At 39.9% G+C, this 14,394-nt stretch overlaps 1 protein-coding gene across 2 annotated transcripts in view; it reads left to right on the top strand.

The window, feature by feature from the left end:
- LOC138921839 (glutamic acid-rich protein-like) overlaps positions 1-14,394 on the top strand; it is a 28,965-nt gene that overhangs the window by 2,942 nt on the left and 11,629 nt on the right. For both annotated transcript variants that reach the window (XR_011434729.1, XR_011434728.1), the window contains exon 2: positions 6,556-6,693. The gene's annotated coding sequence lies outside the window, so the exon portion shown is untranslated. The remainder of the gene's footprint in view (positions 1-6,555; positions 6,694-14,394) is intronic.

Here is a 14,394-nt window from a genome sequence, read left to right as displayed (position 1 = left end):
GTTTTTTTTGGGGGGGGGGTTCATTTCTTTTTAATTCCTATTTGTGGTCATCACTTTCCCACTTAAATAATTCCCTTCAGCATTTCTTGTAGCACTGGTTTCTTGGTGATAAACTCTTTTAATTTTTGCTTGTCAGGGAAGCTCTTTATCTCTCCTTCTATTCTGAATGACAGCCTTGATGGATAGAGTATTCTTGGCTGTAGATTTTTTCTTTTTAGCACTTTAAATATGTCATGGCATTCTCTTCTCACCTGTAGGGTTTCAGCTGAGAAGTCTGCTCATAGCCATATGGGCTTTCCTTTGTATGTCACTTGTTGCCTTTCTCTTGCCACTTGTAGGATTATCTCTGTATCTTTAATTTTGATCATTTCATTTATAATGTGTCGTGATGTGGGCCTCTTGGGGATTACCTTGTTTGGAGCTCTCTGTGCTTCCTGAACTTGGATGGCTGTTTCCTTCCTTAAGTTAGGAAAATTTTCAGCTATTATTTCTTCAAATAAATTTTCTGCCCCTTTGTCTCTCTCTTCTCTCTGAGACACCTATAATCTGAATGTTAGTGTGCTTGATATTGTCCCAGAGTTCCTTTAGACTCTTCTCATTCTGTCTAATTCTTTTTTCTTTTTTTCTGTTCAGCTTGGGTGATTTCCTCTAGTCTTTTGTCTAGCTCTCTGATCCATTCTTCTGTATCATCTACTCTCTTATTGAGTCCCTCTGGTGAATTTTTCATTTCCAGTGCTGTACTCTTCATTTCTAATTGGTTCTTTTTTTATATTTCCCAGTTCTTTGCTGATCAGCTCATTGTGTTCATCCAGTCTTCTCCCAATATCTGTGAGCATCCTTATGTGTTTTTGTTTGAACTCTTTGTGGGGTAGGTTACTAATTTCCGTTTCAATTAGTCTGGGGTTTTGTCTTGTTCCCTTGCTTGGAATGTATTCCTTTGTCTCCTCATTGTGCCTCTTTCTGTGTGCTTATATCTGTGTATTAGGTGAGTCGGTTGTGTCTCCTGAACTTGGAGAAGTGGCCTTATGTAAGAGATGCCTTTGGAGGCCTAGCAGTGTGCTTCCCTCTTGTCACCCGTCCAAATGATCCAGGAGTGACCCCTTTGTGGACTACTTTGTCCTTCTGCTGTGTCAGTGTTGCTCTTAATGCAGGTACCCAGGGAGTCTAGTCTTTCTTTCCCTGGCCAGCTGTTTGTAAATCTGGCTTGGGGAGCCTCAGCACTGTTCGGTACAATGTCTAACAGCACACTCCTGCTGCAGTTTTCCTGTTAATTGGGTTGGTACTCAGTGTAGCTGGTTGCTAGGCTCAGGTGCTTACTGTTGCTATAGGCCTCAGGCCTACAAGGGCTGTTGTCAGTTCTCTTGGGAGTGCAGCTGAGTGGGGCTGGTCCTAGGCATGGGAGCACTCAATTGTTTCAGGCTTTGGAAGGTGGGGTTGATACTTTTGACGGCTATTTGTAAAGCACAGTTCTTCTGCTGCTGATAAGCCTCACCCCCCACAGGACCACACACACTGTCAACACAGTCCTGGTCCATGCACACTTCCCAACTCCCTGAAGCATACCCCAACACCCCACTGAAAATGCCCCCACCTCTCCACCAATGCCCCTCACAGTTCACCTGGTCCTCACACAGGCCCTGCCCCACAGAGGCAGACACACTTGCCTGCCTGTAGAGGATTAAGGCACCCATTGAATGCAGGCCAACAAGTAACCTGAGGGCTTGATTTTGGGTGGGGCCAGTCCCTAGGGTGGGCTGCCTGCCCTGGCTTTACTAGATTAAATCTGTGCTCTAGTGGGTGTGGCAGACCCCTGGGCTAAAATGCCAGGGGAAGAATTTCAATGGTGTCTGCCAGGGTCTGTGTCAGCATGCCTGGACTAGGTCACAACAACGGCCCCCACCATGTCTCAGTCTCTGGAGAGGTCTCTCCTCTCACTAAGATGCACCCAGAGCCTCCAGGTGAGTCTCTTTTCACCAAAGGACTGTCAGCTTTCTCTCTGGTGATTTTAGTTTGCTGAGATGGGTGAGTTTGTGTGTGGGCCCTTTAAGACCCAGGTCTTTTTGGCCTTCGTCCTATAGTTTTTCTGGGGATATTCCCCACTGCAGTTAATAGCCAGCAACCCAGATAGTAAGACCCTTGTCTCTGCTGTGCTGACTCTGAAAGATGCTTACAGCAGTATCGGCCCCCACTCAGGACCTCACTCCTCCAGGGAGGGCTGCATACCTTAGGGTGGCTCCTGCCTGGCTGGCAGTGAAACATCACTGCTCCTGAAGGCAGATTTTTTTCTCTCCAGAAGGAATTTCTGCGTCTTCTGCCTTAGTCAGGACTGTTCCTTGTTGTGGGGGTTCTTTTTATCCAGTTTTCAGTTTCCTTTCCAGGGTAACTTTTCCAAAAATAATTGTAACCTGGTTGTGTTCATGGGAGGAGCTGAGTTCAGAGTCTGCCTATGCCGCCATCTTGATGAGATTTCTCAGAGACAATTTCTTTTAATTAGCTTTTTCCCCCTGTGAATGAGCCACATATTTTTTAATACATATTTCCATGATTCATATTTTTTGTTGAAAACTAGACATTTTGTATATTATAATGTGGTAACTTGAGATTAAACCTCCCCTCTTCTCAGAGTATGTTTTTGGTTCTTATTGTGGGTTTTTACTGTTTGTTTTTTAGTCACTTTTCTAAACTATTTTTGTAAAGGCTGTAATCTTTGTCATGTACGGTCAGGGATGTCTCTGTCTCACTAGCTTAGTGGTCACGTAGTGATTTGACAAAGATGTCTTTAAACATCAAGTGTCAAAATAAAACAAAAAGCAAAGCAACGAACAAACCAATAAAAATACTTTCCCAGTTTTTCAAAGTGTCTGAGTTGGTGTACTTTTTCAATACTGAGCCAGGCTGTTTAAAACTCAATCTTTGCCATTCCTTCCTGCTAATGCAGAAACTAAAGATACGCTGGTGGTAAAAGCTTAGGATCTTCTCAGGTATTTTTCTCAGCATATGTCTAACCCTAGGCATACTTGTGGTAATCTAGATTCCCTGGTATGTACAGGGATCATCTAAAGCTCTTATTCTCCCTTATATCTCCTACCTCAGCCTCTTTTTTACTAGCCTTTTCTACATGTCTGCTGCTTGCCCTGTGTGTTATCCCTTGCTCCAGGTAACTGCTGACAGTATATGCCATTAAATGATTTTGAAAATCATTTTTTGGTGTCCTCTCTACTACTGAGAGAGTTCCAATGGGGTGAAGAAAAATCAAGGCCCTGAGTTGATCCCTCAGGGAGCTGCAAGATAGCTCAAAATGAACAACCACCATTCTTCAAGAACAAAGTCTCTGTTTCTGCCTCTGGCACCAGCAAATCACAAGAATACAAGCTGTCCTCTTCATAGCCGCTGCCAAGTTGGGGAATGCAACACAGTAAGTGAGCAAGCAAAAATATTACAATGCTCTCTTTCCAAAACTCAGCAGCCTTTTTCTTCATCAAACATTCCACTGGTTTTTGTAAGTTTATGATTTAATTCTAGAATTCTGAGAAATTTTATTCTCACAATATTTGCCACAATAATGGTTGCCTTAGTGGAAGGATGTACTCCTTCCGTTTCCTACTCTACCATTTTCAGTGGCATCACTCTATAATTGCTTTTTGATGTATTTAATGATGGATGCATTAAAATCCTTGTCAGATAAATCCAATATCTGATTCATTTTGGTGGTGGCATCAGTTAACTGTTTTTACTAAATCACGTTGTGATTTGCTGATCTTGGTACAATGAGTTATTTTTTTAATTATCCTGGATACCTTGGATGTTATGAGACATTTACACCATTTAAACTTCTTTTTTAGTAGAAGTACCCTTGTTAAGGTGTAGCATGTGGGCTGGGTGGGAGTGTGTACTTAGCTTCTTGCTGAGCCTCATTGACACTACGCTGGCAAAAGTGGAGTGCCAATTAACAATGCTTCATTATAAACTGATGGTGCAGAAGTTCATCTCTCCTCACAATACTGCTTAATCCTTTCCAGCCAAATCGAGAGCACCCATTCTCACCACCCTGTGGCTTGTGATTTGGGTTGCAAGCTCATTTCCCCACTAGGCACAGGTAATAGATAAGAGAAAGAAAGCAGAGTGCTGACTTACACAGCTTTTATGCTGTAGGCTCAGGGCTGAAGAACAACTGTCACTGTGGTGGTCTGTCTGATGACACGAAGAGTTGAGGAGCAGACCCCACTTCACATATGTCATTCAGTTTCATTGATGCTAGGTGGGTGTGGAGGATCAGCACCCCTCTGGGTCATGGTGACATTAGAGGTTGGGGTGTTTTGAGTGTCAATTGGCTCAGCTTTGCATCGCCTTATTGAGCCTCTCTGCTGCCATGTGAGTGTGGAGGGTCAGCTTTCCATTGAGTCCCTCTGAACCTGAGGTGTGGGAGTTGAACCTGAGAGGTGCCTAGCTCTGCTCTTTACCACCTTTGAAGTTGCATTGCTGTCAGGTGGGGATATAGTCTCAGTATGTCACTGGACCCCTATCCTGGCAGGTGAATCAATGCATTGCCTGCTTTCTCCTGGGGTGTTGTGAAAGATCAGCTTCCCACTAAGTCCTGCCAACACTACCCACTGGCAAGAGAATTGAATCCCCATCACCAGCTTCCTGTGGGCAGAGAAGGAAGATCTACTCTTCATTTCTCCCATGATCACCACCTGGCCAAGAAATTTGAATGCCACCTGCTTCTGCCGGGTGGGGAATGGAAGAGTAGCTGCCTGTTTGGCCTCACTGACACCACCACTTGCTTCATGAGGCAAGGAGAAGGGGTTGACGGTCAGCTACCCAATCAGCCGTGCTAAAACCATGGAGTATATGTCATGTTTTCCTTTTTTTTGCCTTGAGTAGGGCCAGTGTTGCCAAAAAGATTTTCTATAGCTAGGCCACCCTTTGCCAGGTCCTTTATTGGCAACAGTCTTCTTGGAGATTTTTGTCAGTGTTTGTTGGTGTTTCAAGGTTAGAGGCATCTGTGGCACTCTGTCTGAGATGCATGGGAGGCAATAAGAAAACCAAAGAAAATCACTGCTGTGTTGTTTTTCATGTCCTGAGATCCTTAGCCAGTTCATCTTCTCCTTTCCACATTTCAGTTTTCTTTGCTTGTGTATTTATCCAGGGTTTTTAGCTTAAAGAGGGATGAGACAAGAGGAATGAAGTTATTCCATCTTGATTATAATGAGAAGACTTTCTTATAATATGTTTTTAACCAAATTCTTTAAACAGACAGAGGATCACAAAAATGTTTTCCCTCGAGTTCACAAACTCTAGGGTGGCCCTGAGTATAGTCATCCTGAGAATTAGTGAATTTGGGTAGTAACTGGGTCCCCCTGGGGTTTTTAACTCTCAGAATTGTTCACAATGAACCTCCCACAACTGAAGTACAGTTCAGGTCTTCCTACCCTGACACTGGCTCCCAAGGAGGTTTCTGCTCTTGAGTTTTTGCTCTGGTAGGTTGCAATTCTCTATATTCATCTGTCTGACTCTCAAATTTTCAGGCAGGGATTTGTCTATGACCTCACTTCTCTATGAATTTAAGAAGGGTTTTTAACTTTTCAGTTTGTTCAACTTTTTACTTGTTGTTAGGTTGGGTGGCAACTTCTACTCTCCTTACATGTAGAATTAGAACTGGAAGTCCACCACTGATTGATTTTTTTCCAACAGTAAACTAATCTTGAATTCTAGGGATAATCTTTGTTTTGTCATAATATACTATCTTTTTATGTAACATTTGATTTCATTTTTGTGACTGTATTCAAGAAGGATATTCAACTGTAATTTTCAGGTTTTAAAAAAATGTTCTTTTCAATTTTGATATAAAGGGACATGCTAGCCCCATAAAACAACTTGGGTAGTAATCCCTCCTCTTTAATTTTCTGAAAATTAAATTTAAATTTCTGAAGGATACATGTTATTTCTTTCTTGAACATGTGATAGAATTCACCGGTGTAAATATCTGGAGCTGGATTGACTTTTTGGGGTTGTGAAGAGTTCTTCAATATTTTTAACAAATACAAGACTATTCGGACTTTTAATTTCAGCTTTTATCAATTTTAGTTAGTTGCATTTTTCTTAGTTTTAGATTTTTTTCTCCTAAATCATCAAATTTATTATCGTTAAATGGCTCATTGTGTTGTCTCAAAACCATTTTGATAAGAATATATTGAGAAATAATTACTGTGCTGTAATACCTACCTATTTAAAGTGTACAATTCAATGGTTTCTGTATATTTACAGAGTTTTGCAACTGTCACTACTATCTACTTCTGGAACATTTTATTCACTCCAGTAAGTAACTCCTTTATCCATTAGCAGTCGCTTTCCATTTGCCCCTCCCCCAGGTCACTGGAAGCCAAATAATTTACTTTCTTTTTCTATATATTTATCCATTCTTGACTTTTTTGTTTGTTTTTTTTGAGGAAGATTAGCTCTGAGTGCACATCCACTGCCAATCCTCTTCTTTTTGCTGAGGAAGGTTTGCCCAGAGCCAACATCTGTGCCCATCTTCCTCTACTCTATATGTAGGAACCCTGCCACAGCATTGCCTGATAAGCGGTGTGATGGTCTGCACCCGGATCTGAACCTGTGAACCCCGTCTGCCAAAGCGGAGCAAGTGAAGCCAACTGCTGCACACTGGATTGGCCACTATTCTTGACTTTTAACGTAAGTGAAATCATACAATATGTGCTGTATTATGACTGACTTTTACTCAGCATAACGTTTCATCTATGTTGTAGTATGTATCAATAGTTTGTTCTTTTACTGTGACTAGGATTCCATTGTATGGTTATAACGTATTGTTTATCCATTCACCATATGATGGGCATTTGAGTTATTTCCACTTTTTAGCTTTTATTAATAATGCTGTTATGGACATACATATGCAAGTCTTTTTGTGGCTGTATGTTTTTATTTTTCTTTGATATGCATCTAGGAGTGGAATTGCTGAGTCATATGTTAAATCTGTGGGTACTGTTTTGAGGAACTGCAAAAATGTTCTCCAAAGCACCCGCACCATTTTGCATTCCCAGCTGCCGTATATGAGACTTTCAATTATTCCACATCTTCACCAATACTTGTTATTTATTGTCCATCTTTATTTAGCCGTCTTAGTGTGTCTGAAGTGGTATTTCATTGTAGTTGTGCTTTGTATTACCTAAATGACTAATGATTTGGGGCATCTTTTCACATGCTCATTGGCCATTTTTATGGGGTTTTTTGGAAAAATGTCTTTAAATTATTTTCCCATTTTAATTGGATTACCTATTCATTATTTATTTGTAAGAGTTATTTATACATTCTCGATAAAAGTACCTTATCAGATATGTGATTTGCAGATATTTTCTCCAATTCTGTGGGTTGTCTTCTGAACAACTGCACTATTAAGTATGATGTCATTGTGGGTTTTTCAAAGATGGCTTTCATTTGGTTGAAGAAGATATCTTCTCATCCTAGTTTGTTGAGAGTTTTTATCATGAAAGGGTGTTGGATTGTGGTAAAGGCTTTTTCTACATCTCTTAAGATGATCATGAGGTTTTATCTGCTATTCTATTAATATGACATATTACACTGTGATTTTTATATGGTAAAGTAACATTATATTCCTGGGATAAAACTCCTTCGGTCATGGTGTAAAATCTTTGTGTATGTCGCTGGATTGGTACAGGCAGTATGCCTGAGGAGTCTTAGTTTCTTTCAGGCAGAGTCCAAAACAGGTTCTGTCAGGCAAGAAATGCATACAATTTGGAGGACGCTCCTCCATAGTTATACAAAATCATGCATGAAGTGAGTATTTTTTTAGAATGAGAAGAAAGTGCATAATTAAAAAGATAATTACAAGATATAACATGCACACAAAATGCCACATATTGCATGAGTCCATTTATATGAAATGTCCAGATTAGGCAAGTCCATAATGACAGAAAGGAGATTAGTGGTTACCAGGGTTTAGTGATAGGAGAGAACAGGGTATAACTGCTTGTTGGGTATAGAGTTACTTTTTGAGGTGATGAAAATGTTCTGAAACTAGATAGAGGTGATGGTTGCACAACATTGTGAATGTACTCAAAGCAATGGTTTGTACATTTTAAACTGATTAAAATCATGAATTTTGTGTTATCTGATTTTCACTTTATTAAAAAATAAAGGAAACAAGTAACCCAGTCTTAAGGGAGAAGAGGCTTCTCAGGAAAGATATCTAAGTTGGGGCATAAAGAGTGATTAGGGGTTAGAAAGGCAATGGAAGCCAGAGCAGTAGATAAGATCTAGTCAAGGGAATGAAAATGAGCAAAGGTCCAGAGGAAGAGAGAGAACATAGCATGTTTGGGAGATTAAAAGATGATCTGTGCAGCTGAAGCAGTGAGCATGGAATGTGTTCATTTGGTGATGTACATCAGACATTAGTTCGCACTTATTCTGTGCCAAACCCTATGTGAAGCAGGCCCTTTATAAGTATTAACCCATTAAAGCTGCACAGTAATCCTATGAGGAAGAGATTGGTTTTTTTTACCTCATTTACTGATGGGGAAATTGAGAATGATAATATGAGCCAAGACTGGAGATATTCACTCCTGAGCCCAAGATCTCACACTCTGTAAGTGAGCTGGGATTTTTACCCAGGCAGTCTGGCTTGAGACGCTTAACTACTACACCTCCCTAAAAGCAGCAGGTCCTGCCTCTGCGGGGCCACTTATCCAGTTAAAAACCTAGGGGATTGGAAAATGCTTTGTGTATAGTTGCTGTTTATGGTTTGCCTAAAGTTAAGTCAGGATAACCTTTATACACCCCTCCAAATACGTTTATGAGTGATAGAAGGTTTCTACCTCTACACAATTTTTACACAGATTATACCTCTAGATCTCCCAACTCTTGCAAAGTCTTGAGGATATTTTTAAATCCTTCAGGTAGAAAAACTGCCCCATCTGAGAGGAATGCCCCGTCTGGGACTCAGGCAAAGGTTCTGAGTGTGCCTGAGGCTGGAATATTATTCAAATACATAGAGAAGGAAGCTTTTTATCTAAATTCTGAACTTTTATGTGGTCACGTGAGAAAGAAGAAAAGTCACCAGGTATATGTAACTTTTCTATGCAAAATTAGCCAACTATAATACATTTCCTGTCTCTATACTGCTAATTAAAATCTTTAAATGGTTCCCTATTTATTATATAAACATAAAGTACAAGCTCCTAACACAGGTTGTGGGTTTTTTCCTCGTGTTTTTGGAAGTGAATGCTGCAGTTATCTCTGTGTTTATTTTGTTTTCAAAGACATGCTGTTTGCATCCTTCATCAGGATGCTGTAGGAAGATGTAGATGTGAGGTAAAAGTTATCCACATATCTGAGCTCAATATACTGTATTCTTCTCTATGTTGCTGGGACTCCGCCAACCCCATTTTGCCTTTCCAGCTGGCTCCCTTTTAAGCTCTGTCAGTAGAGATTTCTTGAGGGACACATGAAGTCTGAAGGAAGGAGAATCCACAATTGATCTTTTGTCTCTGTTCCTGTTCCTCGCACTTTTACCCTAATAAAGGGAAGAATGATACTTTTTTAATGAATTTTTCAGAAACTTTTAAGAATAATTTTTATATAACTTCATAAAATGTGTGTTTGTTTTTGTGTGTGTATATATATATATTTCTCACATTTTCTTTATTCATTCATCTATCCATGGACACTTAGGTTGTTTCCATATCTTGGCTATTGTAAATAATGCATCAATGAACATAGGAGAGCAGAAATTACTTCATTTGGATATATTCCCAGGAGTGGAGTTGCTGGATCATATGGTAGTTCTATGTTTAATTTCTTGAGGAACCTAGATACGGTTTTCCATAGTGGCTCCACCATTTTACATTCCCACCAACAGTGCACAAGGGTTCCCTTTTTCCACACTCTTGCTTTTGCCAACACTTGTTAACTCTTGTCTTTTTGATAAGAGCCATCCTAAGAGGTGTGAAGTGATATCTTATTATGGTTTCAATTTGTATTTCCCTGATGATTAGTGATGTTGAACACCTTTTCTCATACCTATTGGCCAGTAGTATATCTTCTTTAGAAAAGTGTCTATGCAGGTGTTGTGCCCATTTATTAGTTGGGTTATTTGGTGTTTTGTTTGTTTGTTTTTTGGTATTGAGTTGATTGAGTTCTTTTTATATTTTGGATACTGAACTCTTATCAGATATGATGTTTGCAAATATTTTCTTCCACTCTGTAGGTAGGTTGACCTTTCATTTTGTTGATTGTTTCCTTTGCTGCGCAGAAGCATTTTAGTTTGATGTAGTCCCACTTGTTTATTTTTTATTTTGCTGTCAAATCCAAAAATTCATTGCCAGACTGATGTCAAGGAGCTTACCTCCTATGTTTTACCAATTTCTTAAGTCTTTAATCCGTTTCGTGTTAACTTTGAGGTATTGTATAAGATAAGGGTCAAATTTCACGCTTTTGCATATGGATATCGAATTTTCCCAGAACTATTTATTGAAGAGACTATCCTTTCCTTACTGTGTGTTCTCGGAGCCCTTGTCTAATAGTTGAGCATATATGTGTGGGTCTATTTCTGGGCTTTCTATTTTGTTCCATTGGTCTATGTATCTGTTTTTATGCTAGTACCATACTGTTGATTACTATAGCTTTGTAAGAAAATTTGAAATCAGGATGTGTGATGCCTCCAGCTTTGTTCTTCTTTGTGAAGTAGGTCATCAAAGGGTACAATTTATCAGCTAAAAGATAAATAAGTTCTAGAGATCTGATGTACAGCATGATGAGTATAATTAAAAATATTGTATAGTATACTGGAGATTTGCTAAGAGAGTAGATGTTAGTGTTCTCTCACACCTCCTTTTCCCCTAAAAACTTGTTACCTATGTCAAGTGATAAACGTATTTGTCAGCTTGACTCTGGTAATCATTTAATAATGTATACATATATCAAACTATCACGTTACACACCTCAAAATATGCAAATTTTGTTTATAAATTATACCTCAATAAAGCTGAGGGGGAAAAAAGGAGGGATGTATGTCCTGTTCACAGAAAAAAAGTTGATTAACATAAATTGTCTGAGAAAAAGCACAAGCTTTGGATTACTAGAAAAAAGACTTTAAATGCAGTCCTCAATATGCTCAATGAATGAAAGGAAACAATGATCAAAGAACTAGGAAACAATGAGAAAGATGTCTCACCAAATAGGGTATATGAGTAAGAGAAAGAAATTATAAATAGGAACAAAATAGAATTCTTCAGCTGCAAAGTACAGCAAGTGAAGTAAAAAATTTATAAAAGATGTTCAACAGCAGATTTCACCAAGATAAAAAGAATCAGCAGGGGCCAGCCCCGTGGCCAAGTGGTTAAGTTCGTGCGCTCGGCTTCAGCAGCCCAGGGTTTCACCAGTTCAGATCCTGGGCGCAGACATGGCACCGCTCATCAGGCCATGCTGAGGTAGCATCCCACATGCCACAACTAGAAGGACCCACAAGTAAAATCTACAACTATGTACCGGGGGGCTTTTGGGAGAAAAGGGAAAATTAAAATCTTTTTTAAAAAAAAGAATCAGAGAATTTTAAAATGTCAGTTGAGGAGTCCAGTCTCAGGAAAGGAAAAGAGGAGTAGAAAAAGCAAAGAATGAAGAAAAATGAGCAAAGCCTAAGAGACTTACGTCCATCATCAAGTGTATCAATGCACACATAGTGAGAGTTCCAGAGGGAAAGGAGGGGAAAAGGGACAGAAAATATTTGAAAAAGTAATGTCTGAAAGCCTCCCAAATTGGAGGAAAACCATGAGTCTACACATCTAATAAGCTCAACAAACTCCAAGCAAGATAAACTCAGAGATCCACCCCAAGACACATCATGATCAAATTGCCAAAAGACAAAGAAGAAATCTTGAAAGCAGCAGTAGAAACAACTCCTTACGTACAAGTGATCCTCAGTAAGATTTATGCCAATTTCTCTATAGAAATCATGGAGGACAGGAAGCATTGGAATGGCATATTAAAAGTGCAGAACAAACAAAAAGAAAACCTGTCAACCAAGAATTCCACATATGTGGAAAATGAAGGAGAAATAAAGACATTTCAAGATAAACAAAAACTAAGGGAATACATCACTAGTAAGCCTGCCCTACAAAAAGTACTAAATGGAGTCCTTCAGGCTGAATTGAAAGAACACTGCACACTTTTTTGAAGCAATACGAAGAAATAAACCACAACAGCAGAGGTAACTACAGAGGTAAATAAAAAAGCCAGTGTTACTGCATTTTTGTTTGTAGCTCCTCTTTTTGTTCTCATATATGATTTAAAATATGAATGTATAAAACCATAGTTATAGATCTCTGTTAATGGGCACAGAATATACAAACACTTAGTTTGTCACAATAACCAAAGAAAGGAGCAGAGCTTTTGAATACTATGGAAACTCTCTTGGTATAAATACAAACTTGATTGTTATAAAGTTAAGATGTTAATTATAACCCCCAGGGTAACCATAAAAAAACTAAAGAAAAAAATGTAAAGAAAAAGAAGTGATAAGGGAATTATAATTAGACACTAGAAAATTTCAATTAGTCAGAGAAAAAGGCAATCATTGAGAAATTAAGGAAGAAAAAAAGGATGACATATGGAAAATGAATAGCAAAATGGCAGAACAGAGTCCTTGCTTACCAGTAATTACTACAGTACCGGTGTATTATACCGTCCAATGAAAAGACAGAGATTGGCAAAAGGAATTAACAAGAAACATGATCCAACTATATGTTGCCTACAAGAGACTCACTCTAGATCCAAAGACACATGGGCTGAAAAGAAAAGGATGGAAAATGATATTCCATGCAAATGGTATCAAAGCAAGAGGTAGGGTGGCTATACTGATATCAGATGAAATAGACTTTAAGAAAAAGTTGTTACATAGTCCAACAAGGACTTTATATACTAATAAAAGAGTCAGTACATCAAGAAGATATAACAATTATGACTCTATATGGACCTAACACAGCCTTCCCAAATATATGAAGCAAAAACTGACAGAATTGAAGGGAGAAATGCATAGTTCTAAATAATAATTGAAGACCCAACTTTCAATGAGGTATAGGCACATAGACAGAAGATCGATAAGGAAATTGAGGAACTGAACAACACTATAAACAACTAGACCTAACTGATATATATAGAACACACAAGCCAACAAAATCACATGTGCTAGGGAAGCAGCAGCAAAGGAGACAGGCAAGGTTGCTACCCTTGCTTGAAAAAAAGGGAACTCTTGAGAGGCATCTGGGGAGCCATAATTTTTAATTCTTCCTTTGTGAATGGCTTGGAGCTATGCCTTTCTGCAAGCCTTTAGAAGGTCAACCTGGACCTGTCCCAGGGTGACTTCTTCCCTGGATGATGGCCATATGATCTCCACCCATGATCCATCTCCAGTCACCAGGCTAGATATGGTACTCTAGAATCTTTATGTCCAAAGGCTCTAGCCCATCCCCTAAAAGTGGGACTCAGTGTGGAGCAGTTAAGATGCTGTGTCATCACCACCCCCAGTCACTATTGGCAGAACAGCCCCCGGTCATCCTCTCTACAGGCTTATTAATAATCCCCGCCCAGCCTCAGACTGGATGGTGGGGTTCCAGAGACCACCTGCCAGACACAGGTGGCACCCCGCTGCACCTCGTGCCAGGATATAGTCGATTAACAATAATTTTCTCCTCAGCGGCTAGAACAGCAGTTTAGGGTGGGAGGAGATGGCAGAGCCCGAGAGAGACAACACGGCATTAGAAAAGGTACAATCCAGGCAGCCCTGGCAGTTCCATTCCAGGCCGCCTTCACCCTAAACTAACAAACCATTTAGTTAGCAAAGGAGCAGTTAGTTAAAGCTGTTCAAGTATTCTGGATTGTGGTTGCGCCACCCTGTTTGTGACACCAAACATTCTGTTTACCTCCTATTCACCCCATTGGTGAAGGAGGGGATTCCCCCACCCAAAATGGTGTGGGATGGCCAAGCACACGACATTGGCACTGGACAGATACGATTGACAGCTGTTTTTTAGTCACATATACTCACAGCCGAGGGGGAGGGGAGAAGAACAAGGCATGCCATGCAGGGCAACACGGGAGTTGTACTCAGGAGAAGAGTTAACTGGCAGAGACTATGGGAAGTAGATTTTGTAGTAACGGGAAGATAAGGCACACCTTGCTTCCCGAAAGAGGATATGATTGGCTTATTTGAATAATTTCATGGGCTGGCGGAGAGGTATAACCTGTTGGGTGCAGCAACAGAGGAGGCACAGCTAATCTAGTTGATAAGAGAACCAGCTGCATGAGGAACACTTCCTGGTGGGAAAGGGGCATTCTGGGTGAGAGCAAGGGAAATCACAGTTG

Source organism: Equus caballus, chromosome X (assembly GCF_041296265.1).
Source record: "Equus caballus isolate H_3958 breed thoroughbred chromosome X, TB-T2T, whole genome shotgun sequence".
Lineage (NCBI taxonomy): Eukaryota > Metazoa > Chordata > Mammalia > Perissodactyla > Equidae > Equus > Equus caballus.
Note: the sequence above shows the minus strand (reverse complement) of the source record. Positions and strands in the feature narration are given on the sequence as shown.